Below are 12,735 nucleotides of genomic sequence, written 5' to 3' on the forward strand. Positions count from 1 at the left end.
TATTTCAATTCAGCATAAAATTGCAGTACCAATTGTTATATGGCATATATTTTATCTTGTGGAAAGATGGAAAAGCATATCTAAATGCATCATGCCTATGCTCAGAAGTAATGCAAATCTTCTGTCTTGCCAGTTCTAGAAATAAATGAAAATGATAGTAGATAAAGGCTAGAAACATTTTTCTCTTTTGCACTCATGCAAAATCTTATGTGCCGTGATCATCATCGTGCATTAAGCATCTGCTGTAAGCCAGACATTCTACTCTAGGCAGAGGAATGTTGACGGCATAGTCTATGCCCTCAACTCCTATTAATCAAAAGCAAATAAATAAACAAATACAGTTTAAAGAAGGAGGGAGTAAAGAATAAACGTTTGACTAAGAAAGAAATTGGAAGTACAAAGATACTCTACAAATTATGAGTAGAGCTATGTACACTCACACAATTTTCAACCTATTATAAGTCTCCACTATTCACCTAACTAGATAGTTGGACCGAACATGTATGTCAGTGTCTTTTGTGAATTGTGTATGATTTGTACTAATTATCACCATAGTACAAGGAATTCATGAATAACAGGTTTTTTAATGATCGCTTTTTTAAAAGACCTGAAAAGATGCCCATGGCAGAGCCCTAGAGTAAAGATCAGTGTGCTAAGAGGGGCAGGACAGATGGCAGCCTGTCACGAACCCCATAATGTACTTGTGGAATTTACCGCTACTCAGAATCTGAATTTCCACATTATCAGCCTGAGAGTTAAACTCAAGGAGACGACATCATTCTGGTCAGACTTCCAAGGGACTGGACTTCCTGAACCACTCCGCTACTGTGTCCAAAATATTGGTGTCCTTCGTGTCCTTTATCTACAGTGCCTCTTTCTGACCTGGCAGTCACAGGGGGAGCTGACCTGTAAACATGGGTGGTTGTGAGGGATGTGCAATTCAGATCAAAGGGAAGTCCGAGGAATCTTCTAAGTAAATGACTTTTCCAGCTACAAGGAGATCAGGATGTGAGATCTTGATCAACACTGGCAACTTCTGATTCCTGGATTTTCTCTCCTTTACTCTCAAAGCTAGTGGTGCCCAAACCATGTGCCACAAAACTCTAAGGTGCTGCGTAAGAATTATTTTGTAGGAGATAGATCTTCTCAAAAAGAAAAAAACATGTTAACTACTGTCATCTATTTATCCCCCTCCCTATCGTAATACAATTTTAGCTTCTCTAACCATATTACAGTCCTGTCCCCTTATAATGACATTACTTCCAGATCTCCTTAATGGAGGGTTGGCAGTTCCGAAACTCTTTAGTCAGTCTTATTGAGAACATCACAAAAGGTTCATCGTCTTGGGATAATCACGGATGTCTTATACGTGGCTTTTACTTGTTTAATTTTCATTGCTGTTATAGGATGTTCTAATCTTTGAGCTAGAGGTGCGTAAGTAAACCTTTTCGCATTTTTATGCAAGATTGGGGGGGAAACCTACATAAAGTACACATAAATGGGTAATCTCATATTCTTTTTTTTAGCACTCTAACAAACATCTTTATTCCATGTGTTTTTAAAAATACAGCACTATAGAAAGACAGTGACATCCATTGGCAATCTCGGACTCTTAACAGAAGAATCGATTTTTAAAGAAATACAAAAGGCTTGTACTATAATTTTAGAACATATCAATTTTCATGCAAAAGGACAAATCTAGTCTTAATCAATAAAGAAATAAATAAAATGGAAATGTTTCACAAGTGAAATTGAAAATCATTTTTCCTTTATACAGGAAAGAAGCAGGTGTAAAGAAGAAGAGCATAAGAATTTGTCCTTCCGTCCTGTAGTTAAGCTCACCGTTTATTTATTAAAGAGGAGCGAAATAGTGACGCTTCAGCCTATCCCTTGGAACTTAGATTACAGAAAAAAAAAAAAATCATGTCTATACCCTGGTAGAATTTCCTATTTTGCTTGAAAAGCAGTTAAATATTAATCATGAATCACTGCTTTCCTAAAATATCTTTTAATACCCTAGAGAAAAACTGCAAACTACCCTGCTCTCTGATTTTTAGGACAACTATTTGTAGTCATTCTCAAAATGCATTCCATGAAGAAAGGTTCCTTTTATTTCTTTCCTTTTTTAAAGAATTTTTACAAACTCCCTAATAGACTCAATATCCTGAGAAAACTAGAAGATATTTATAACTGAACAACAGGCCTATAGAAACCCAAAGGCAATTATCTCTTGTATAAATATCCCTTAGGCAAACTTCAACTAATTTTTAAGAAACAGAAGGTTAAACCTGCTCAAGAATTTTTTTCAGGTAGAAAATTCACATTGTCTGCTCTTATATTTCTTGTCCTTTCCTCCTTTAGATCTCCTCAATCCTAATTCCGTTTATCATTCCCCAGCTTGGAAAACATTATATGGCCACAGCTAATAGTCAGAAGCCTTTGAGAAGCACGCATCCCTGTGTCCTGTTCTTTGCTTTTGGGTTGCACTTGTGTGTTCTCGTTTCAGGCTACTCTAAGAAATAGTTCTCTTATTTGGGGGTAGTATCAGTTTATAGCACAGGCTACAATTTCATACCTACCTTTGAATCTCTGCAGTTCTTTTTGCCCTTTCAGGTAAATATCCAATAACAAAGAATTAATTTGTACTTAGGGTAACTATTTTGTACTTAGGGTAACTATTTTCCAAAATTAGTCTCTACTACCAAAAAGACTTCTTTAAAGTATTGAATTTTTGCTTATATTTTTCAAAGGTAAAGACTTCTGAAGAAAAATATAAAATATTTGCAAAAATTTTGACAGTGCAAATTGCAAACATGATGTTTGCATGTTTGTTCACATAACTCAGGGCTTATGTAAAGCTTTTCCATGTGATGCAGAAGAACAAACATCTCCTTTATAATTAATCTGTGCAAATTCCATAGAATTGTGATCAGAAGCAAGTGTTCTATTTTTCACTTCCATTATTTGCACACAATAGATTTCCCCTAATTCATTTTTAATCTTACAGACAAGTGATAACTATCCATTGTGTGAGAGAAGGAACGTCAACCTTTTAAAAGGAATCAGAGTAGAAATATCTATAGCAATATAATTGAATACCTTCTGAACCCCTCCTACTCACATAACATTATGCTATAAGTTACAGAGAAACATGACACTTCTTTATCTTCAATGTACTGATATGTACATAGAAAATAAAATATACAAGAAAAATAACACAGTGTGGTTCATGGTTCAAGAGTTATTGCGAGGCAATTATTCACTCAACAAATATTTATTGAGTGCCTACCATGTGCTAAACACCCTGCTGAATTTTGTTTTTTTTTTTTAATCATGAGTATATTTAAAAACAGAAAGGGTCACTGTTCTCCAAGAAGGTGAGGCTGGAGAGTTAGGTAGGGATTGGGTGATATGGCCTTGTTCTTTACAGTGGGAAGGCATTGGAGGTTCCTAAACAAGAGATTGATATGATCCACTGTGTGTTTTTAAAAGATCACTCTAAATGCCACAAGAAGAAAATATTGAAGGGAAACAAAATGTGAGATGGAAGGCAGAAAAAATCTAAGCAGCATTCCAGGCAACAGACAATGTCTTAGTGGTCGTGGTGATGGTAGTGGAGCAGGAGAGAGAATATGGAGAGGATATACAGAGAAAATGGACAAAGTAGGTAGATTTGAAAACTGTTCAGGAAATAAAATAAAAAAGGCTTGATGATCAAATCCTAGGGCTGAAGGAGAAAAGAAGAATCAAATCTACTCCGATTCCATTTTAAAATGTTGAAGAACTTGGTTTTTGGCTTCTCCAACTGATGTTGATGGTGCTGTTTTAAAAAAATAGGGAAACTAGAAGAAAGCTGTGCTTGAGAGGAAGGTTTTTATGAGTTTGGTTATGGACAGATTCAGGTTACGGAGACTTCAAGTCATCCAAGTTGAGATGTCATCTATTCAATTAGAAATAAAAGTCTGGAGATAAGAGAAAAAATGTTAAGCTTAAGATTTGAGAGTCAAATGAAATTATAGCATCATATATCTTGGTGTGAGTGCTCTTATTAGTACATACAATGAGAAATAAAGTGGTTTAAATTAGGGTTCTCTCACTATGAATTAGAAGAATCTGGAAGTATATCATGGAGGAAGAGTGCTTGATCTTTTTAAAGAAAGAATAGAAGTAAGAAGAGAGTAGTAGAAATTATTGAAATGGCAGACACACAAAACCATAAATACATTGCAAAGTTGTTTCTGGTTGCCAGTAACAGAGGATACCAACCCAGATTGTCTTAATAATAATAATTTTTTAAAAAGAGTCTAGAAATTCACACATAACTGAAAAGTTCAGAGTATTCTACCTACAAGCAAAACTCTCTCCAGGGGTGAAATAACATGCTCAGACCCAGCTCCTCTTTTTCTATTTAAAATAGCAAGCTATTTCCTTGGTGTTGACTTAAGTTCTGGCAAGTTCTATCATGATCCCAAGATGGTTGCTAGTAGTTCCAAATGTTACATGATCACATGCTTATGTCCAGCAAGAAAAGCAAAAGTTGTTTTTTTACATAATAGGTCAAAGAAAACGCCAGAATGGAGATTACTAACCTCTTAAGGTCATGTGCTTATTCCTAAAATTGTAGGTAAAGATTGAGTTACATGGGTTTTCTTAAGCTATTTAGGGTGCACCTCTGCAGTGGAGACATATCCTCCCACCAAATAATGTCGAGAGTTAGGGAAGGGAGATAGGAAATCTAGAAGAATCTATATTTTATTATTAATTATATCTATATTATGGGGAGACTTACATGCCGATTTAAGGATCTTGGACTTAATCCAATAGGCCAAAAGGAGCTCTGATATTTTGAACAGAAGAGGGATCTAGTGAAATGTTTTAAGAAGTTACATCTTAAAGTAATTATAGGACGTACTGGAAAGTTTAAGAAAAAAAGAAGAAGAGAATCTGTTGAAGTGTCCACAGCAATAGTCTAGGAAAGAGATAGTGAAAGCTCAGACTGTGATTGAATAAGAAATGTTGATGAAAAGAAGTAATGAAGTGATGGATGGAACAATATTTCAAACAAAGAATCCACAGGACATCACAAGATAATAAGAGTGAATTTTGTGATGGATTTTCAAACTCTTCCACTGGGATTTCAACTAATATGATAGCATTGGCACTGAGGCAAAGATGAGATCCTTTTATTAACCGTGATACTGGACCCTCTTCCTCCAAACCCAGCTCTAGACTAGGCTTTCCATTTCATTTTATTCTAATTAGTTACCATCACCCTGTGACCCATTATTCCCCACATGTACAGCTTTCCTAGTAGTAAAAAAGAAGGCAAGTTCCAACCTCAGCCAGCCTAATGAAGCTGTCCTCGACTCCACAGAATTGAGAACTTGCAGATAATAATGTGAAAAGATGATATCACTACAATTATAGCAATGGCATTTACTTTTTAACAAATGTTTTTTCAACACCATCAGCCTGCAGTGATTCTGTTAGCAAGCAACAGAAAACCGGGTACTGTAAACAAATAGAATTCCAGAGGAAGCATTAGTAGTGTTGGCTCAGCTGCTCAGCAACAGAGGACCTATATCTTTGTGTTTTTCTAGATTTTCATTGTGTTTTACATCATGATGATAAGATGACTGGCCTCCGTGCAAATATCACATCCTCATCATTCAAGGCAAGCAGTTATGTGAAATAGAGAAGAAGGACAGGAATCTCTCATCAATAAAGCGAATTTTTTTACTCAAATTCAATTAGCCAACATATAGTACATCATTAGTTTCAGATGTAGAGTTCAGTAATTTATCAGTTGCATATCACAACCCAGTGCTCATCGCATCACATGCCCTCCTCAATGCCCATCACCCAGTTATCCCCCCCCCACTTCCCCTCCAGCAACCCTCAGTTTGTTTCCTATAGTTAAGAGTCTCTCACAGTTTGTCTCCCTCTCTGATAAAGCAAATTTTTGCCTGGATTTCTTACCCAGCATACTTCTTATATCTAATGGGCCAGAATGGAATCACATAACCATTCTTAGCAATAGGGGGACTGGGAAAGTGAACATTTGATTTGATTTTCTGTTCTCCATTTGTGAGACATAGCAAGGAAGAAGAAAGTTGGGAATGGTTTCTGGGTGGCCAAACATTAAAGTCTTCCATAACAAACTATTGTTTTAGAGTATACTCCATACTTACATGTATATTACACTCCTGTCACTTTGTATGTGACTTTGTATTTATCTGTATATGTTGCTTTCTCTAGCCTTTAGGAGAATACTTGCATTGTCAATTACCAGTTTTAAAAATAGATGTTTTAGTCTCTTTTTCCATTAGCCACTACCAATGTCTGCTTAACTCATTCAGCCAAGTGCTAGAATTTTGGTTTCCCCGAGGAGACAACTCATATTGACTAGAAAGGAGATTATTTTTGTTTATGTCTACTTATCTTGGCAAGCATTATCCGTGTGAAAGAAAACAGCAAAAGTACCAGATGATTCCATTGGGATTTTGTAAAAGTATCACATTTTGTCTTTTATGGGGTGTGTTAGAGGCTCATGTAAGGATATATTTCCAAGAGAACTCATCAACCTTGACTTAGAAAGAAATTCAGCACCAAAATCTAGCATCTGCATATCAAAAATAAAATTAGTAATACCACTTGATGCAACGTTTAGAAGAAGTAGTCAATTAAAGCCATATGAATTCAACCGGGATCCTCTGCAGGCAGCAGCATCATGCAATTCTGCCTTCACAATGACATGAAATTTTAAATGACAACTGTGCTAAATCAGGGAGCAGCAAACCCCGGCCAAGTTTAAATTTAGTAACACTGCTAGTTTACTGAAAATAACCTTCTCCATAGCAGATTCTCTATGAATTTCAGGTGACTGACTACTTGTGTTTCTGTTCTGTTCAGAGATAATCGGGTACCCAGAGACTCCAGCGTCGGTGTCCTCTCTTCTCAATGGCGATTCTGGTATCCGCTTCAGGAGTCTCCTTGGCCAGCCTGGAAATACGTGGAAATTAGAGAATCCACTGTATATATTCTTGAAAATTTCCGTCGTACACGCTCAGAACTTTCTGAACAAGCATAAGGACTTGAAGGTGAGTGACTTTGGCAGTAACTCACATTGATTGTGGACTCTTAATTACATCAGAAGTGAATATTTAATATGTTTTACAAAATATGCAAAAGTAAAAGCAGTTAACATGGGGAAAATAGCCATCTATGTACAGTTCCACAGCAAAAAGGGAAAATAAAATGCAAACTTTAAAAGCTGTTATATGTCATGTCAATGGAAATGCAAGCACGATTCAGTGGTAAACTTGATGACTGATCATCAGTTTCACCCCAAAAAATCATGATAATCACAGTGGTTCTCAAATTGTAACGTGGGTGAGAGTCACATGGAGGGGGGGGTTAGGGTCTGTAAAATCCTGATTCCTGGGCACGTTTCACGGAGAGTTAGATTCACTGCATCTCAGATGTGACCCAGCAATCTTCATTTTTACTTACTCACCCCCAAGTGGTCCTGATGAAGGTGGGTCTTGGTCCTTTGGGAAATGGTGAAGTTGGCATTCAAAACAATACACTTCTAATTTTCAAACTTTATATTAAATGGGGTTTTATGTTGTTTGTTTCCTTCAGCTACAAGAATAAATAAGTAAGGTACATTTAGCACCGAGGTGCTAAGTTAGTGCTCCTTTTTTGCCCCCCCCAAATTGAATTGTTAGTTCTCTTTGATACACCTTTTTCAAGTGCAGTATGATGGGCAAAGTCCCAGGGGTCCCAGCTAGCTTTCAGAGTGAGCATGTGCTCATCACTGTCTTCAGCTGGTTCCCTATTTTCTGTAATGTTTTAATTTATTCAGATGTTTATCCTTACTGGCTCAATTCTAAGAACTATCTAAGAAGACAGAAATAGTGAGTTATTACCAGGGTCGGCTAAGCATTTTTTCATTTTCGAAGTTTTTTTTTTTTTTTTCTCTACGTTTGGAAAACTCAGTGTTAGATTTTCAAAAGAACAGATCTGCTTAACACATCATTAGCTACTCATTGTCCTTTGCGGATAAAAACTCCTAAATCATGTGATATCTTTATAATAGGTTATATGCACACTTACTGAATATCACTTTATTATATTTCTTTCTCTCATTTAGCAATTTCATCTTTATTATGTGCAATTTTAAGTTTATGTAAAGTTTTTTTGCTCCAGTAACAAAAGTGATTCGTAGAGGCATATTCAGAACTGAAATTGTGTTGGTTCCTTAAAGGTACAACGTGATATTATTTCCTAGTGAAGGGTGAAGTATTTAAGATCCTCTGATTGAATTGCAGGCTTATAGACATTTTTTCTCTTGTCAGTTTTTGTGTACACGTGTTCATATTGTAAAGAGTTTCTTGTCAATAAAATACCAAATGGCAAAAATAAACCCTTAATAATTAAAAAAAAAAAGTATATCCCCATGGCAGCAATTAGCTACACATATTAGTTGTTAGTATTACACAAAGAAACTGAGTATAGACATGGATAAAACAAGGTAGCACTTTTTTCAAGTAATCTACAAATGTACAGAATTAGATTAACGTAGTAATGAATCTTCACATGCATTTGTTGTCAGTATTATTCTCAATAGGCAATGCTCTCACTGCCACATCTGACCATAAAATCCTAAAATTTGTAGTACCCGAACTGTAAAGTCCTCAGATAGATACCATACAAGTTTACGGTTCAAAGAAGTTCTCAAGTAAGATTTAATAAAGCTTTTAGTGCAAGTCTTCTGTAATATTTTTACTTCAGAGAAACATAGAAACTACTCCTCTGCTTTTTCTTTCTTTTTTTTTTTTCTTTTCCTTTTTCCTTTGGCAGAGGAGCAGGTGGAGAGAGAATGAAATAGTGTCCTCAAGTGAGTCACGTTCATTATCATTGGCGTATTTATCTTAAGCTGTGGCTCCCTAAAGAAAACTTACTATGTAGTTTCAGGGAACCCGAGTGAGACAGCCTCCATACTCAGGAAGTAAAATACACAACGAAAGAATAAATTACAGAAACTTTATTAAAGCACAGAAGCATCAGTTTTAGAGCAGAAATGGACCATTAAGATCTTCTAGTCTGGTCCTCTCATATGTAATTGCATTTTTTATCTCTTCCAAACTTGCATATAAAAGGTCAATACAAAGAACAGTCACCATCAGTCTGGCAAGGTGTGACTTTTTAACAAGACAGGCTGAGCAAATGTTTTTCAATAATGAGTTCTTGGGTAAGAAAGGTCGGAAGGAAATTTTCATCCAAGATGAAGGTTGAAGAAGTGAAGAAAATACCTGAGTACTTATTAATGTAATTGAACGTAAAAGCATTAATTATTTTCATTGTCAGTAGATTATCTTTCATGTCATTAATCTAAAAAATGAAAACAGCCAATTTAGGTCTACTTCAGGTTTGGTCAGCTTTATATGGAAATCTGATATTGAAGGAGAAAAAGAGCTAAAAGCCAGGGACACCTTTAGGACAGTAGAGCCACCTGGGGCCATTTAGTATAGGAGAAAGGAGATTGAGCTGTGTCATAATCTCTGGAGAGTGTTAGTATTATTACGGAACAGTATAATAATGATATTTGTGAGATAACCGAAAAGATTAAAATGTGTTTATTATTCTCAATTTAAGAAGTTGCAGAGTCACTAAAATTTATGTAGTAAGAGTATAATTACTGATGTGGGCGAAATGCTCATAATATACTGTAAATGAACACAAGCTACAGACCGTGTTTTGATGTGGTCCCATTTTTATTAAAAAAGTGACAGATGCATAGGAAGAAAATTGGAATGGTATATAGCAAAATATTATTAATGGTTATGCTCAACTGATAAATTATGCTTGATTTGTATTGCTTCTCAGGGTATGTAAAACTTTTTCTAAATTATGTATTATTAATGTAATTTGAAAATATTTTTCAAGGTCTGGGAAAATATTCAGTTATCTAGGAAATTTACTTTTATAGAACTATAAGGTAAACCTGATAACATTTGTTTAAAATAGCCGTAAAGCAAGGCTCTTGCGTCGTGTAGTATTAAACTGATTTAAATATGAGGATAGTACTTCCAATTAGATAAAATGATTTTTAGATATAACTCTTCATTTGTGGATATTGCAGTACACTAAAATTTTCAAGTTTCTCTCTTCATTAAACACTGATAACTTCAAATTATGACAATTAATTCCTTAGAAATATCCTTTATTTCTTGTATCAGATAATTCCAATGTACTTTCAAGAATTTTCCAATGATAATAGTTTCCTCCATTTGGAGGATAATTTTATATGTTTGGTTACATTAGTGTTAATACATCTTTGTTCTTTAAATCTCCAGTGTAACATACGGTTAGTCTCACCATTATTACTACCAGCTGCAGTTGGCCTATGATTTTGTTCATTCTGTCTGAATCCAAAGTAATTAGCTCTTTAGTTTAATGACAATATTTGTTAATGGGTTTTTAGGGCCAAATTCTGCTGTTAGAGAGTGGGTGGTGTATTTGAAGATAGAATCTGGCCCTTATGTTTTAAGCATAAGCTGTGTAATTTGATTTCAAAATGATGGTTTAGAGAGTTTGGGGTAGGAAAACTAAATCTACATTTATCTGAAGTTTCTCAGTTTCAAGACACAGAAAATGAAAGTGACAATTTATGTAAATGAACAGCAAACCCACTGAAAATTCTCTAATACAGCTATCCTGCATGAGTCGTTCCGTATGTAGTTGGAATGAGAAATGAAATGATAATTTTCTAGCAGACATTAGGTAGATTTTCTTATGTCATGGAGCTTATATTGAATACTTTAAGTGCAATGAAACACTTTTGATCATTGTATCCTTTTTATCTTTATTGAGATATAATTGACATATAACATTATGTAAATTTAAGGTGTACAACATGATGATTTGATACACATATATACTGCAAAATGATTGCCACAATAAGGTTAGTTAACATATCCGGCAGCTCACACAAGAGAGCAGAACTTAAATGTTCTAACCACACACAAAAATTGATCATTGTATTTTTGAAGGACGCCGTGACATGAAAAGAGCCTTTTGCCTGGAGATCTCTGGGTTTCAAGGTCAGGCTCAGCTTCCTGGTAATGGCATGACCGTAGAGAACTCTCTTTACCTTTCCTTGCGCTTCAGTTTCTTCATCCTAAAATAAGACCTTTGCAGTAGATGATCCCAGTGGTCCCTTCCAGCTCTGAAATGATTACTCTAACTTTATTTTTTTTGAGAAGTTTCTTTTTTTTTTTTATTTTATTTATTTATTTGAGAGAGAGATCACAAGAGACACAGAGCACAAGCGGAGGGGAGAGGGAGAAACAGGCTCCCTGCTGAGCCGGGACCCCCCCCCCCCCAATGTGGGGCTTGATCCCAGGACCCCAAGATCATGACCGGAGCTGAAGGCAGATGCTTAACCAACTGAGTCACCCAGGCACCCTTCTAACTTGCTTTAAAATAGCAGTATGGGTAGGGCACAAGGAGGGCAAGGAAGATGCAATTCATTACCGAGTAACAACTTAATTAAGTCTACTAAAAGGCTTGTCGGAGACATTTTGGCCTTAAGAACTCTCCTTCAATGACTTGTACTTTTAGCCTAGATTGGGGGTTTATGTGGGAGGGACTATAGGCTGCTCCTTTGGAAGTTTTCGAGGAGACCAATTTTGGCAACAGTTACAAAAAGAAACAAAACTCGCGCAGTAACAGTTGAGATATCTAACAATGAAATAAGATGCTTTGGGAGATCGTGAATTCACTGTCATCATAGGAAAGAAAGTGAATCCCAAGATTTATATGACCAACCAAACTGCCTTTCAAGGTGTAAAAGCAAGAGGCAAATATTCTGAACATAGGGGAACTCAGGAAATGCTCTTGTCAATGAGCCCTCCTGGTGGCCGCTGTTGGAGGACAGAGTCCATCAAACCAAGAGATGACCGCAAAAGAACGGATCTGATCGTGAGCATTGAACCTATTTAACCCTAAAACTAAATCTGAAATGCATACGTAGATGAGGGTGACCGAACATACACGCATAACATCCTATAGGACTAAAGCAACCAACAAATTTAGGAGGACACAACGGGGATAAGCTGGTGCATATACTAAGTTGGCTGATTGCTTTATTCTCAATATCTAGGGATCAGTGGATATCCTTTAAACCTGACAAATCAAGTTATGGAAGTATTTAAGAGTAGGAAAAAAAAAAAGGATGCTTAGAAAGTCATGCTGTTATCCAATACTGGGTCACAAAGAATGGGGAGGAGAGAGAAGAAAAATTTTTTCTGTACTCATAATAGGGAATGATAAATACTCTGAAGATATGGAAGGATCAAGGTTATTACGTGAAGTTACAAACTTCATGGTAGGTTATTACATGAACTTACAAAGTTATAAATTAGAAGAAAATACGCACCCTATTAAATATGCTTAAGAAGTGATATATAAATATTAAGCAAGGCAAATAGACCATATAATGATTTTCAAAACCTTTAACAGAAAACTGAAAATATTATGAAAAAATATCCCTTTCGTATCCTTCATATTAATAAATGGAAATACGTTTATTTCAAAGAAATTATTTTCAATTAGATCACATTGCAGAAACAAATTCTCAGCTTGCACACAAGGATGGGTCCAAAACAAAGTTAGGCAAAAATTTGAAAATGAAAGGATAGGCAAATGCAATCTAAAGAAATTAGGAGT

At 35.7% G+C, this 12,735-nt stretch overlaps 1 protein-coding gene across 5 annotated transcripts in view; it reads left to right on the forward strand.

The window, feature by feature from the left end:
* The first annotated feature begins 6,859 nt into the window (after positions 1–6,859).
* The window catches only part of HS3ST5 (heparan sulfate-glucosamine 3-sulfotransferase 5), a 147,661-nt gene continuing 141,785 nt past the window's right edge, over positions 6,860–12,735 (forward strand). For 3 of the 5 annotated variants that reach the window (XM_057311134.1, XM_048225976.2, XM_044388801.3), the window contains exon 1: positions 6,874–7,100. The gene's annotated coding sequence lies outside the window, so the exon portion shown is untranslated. Of the gene's footprint in view, positions 7,101–12,735 lie in introns of all 5 variants that reach the window. The other 2 variants (XM_048225977.2, XM_057311135.1) reach the window with 1 other exon arrangement.

The sequence above is a fragment of the Ursus arctos genome, unplaced genomic scaffold, assembly GCF_023065955.2.
Source record: "Ursus arctos isolate Adak ecotype North America unplaced genomic scaffold, UrsArc2.0 scaffold_13, whole genome shotgun sequence".
In the NCBI taxonomy this organism is placed as follows: Eukaryota; Metazoa; Chordata; class Mammalia; order Carnivora; family Ursidae; genus Ursus; species Ursus arctos.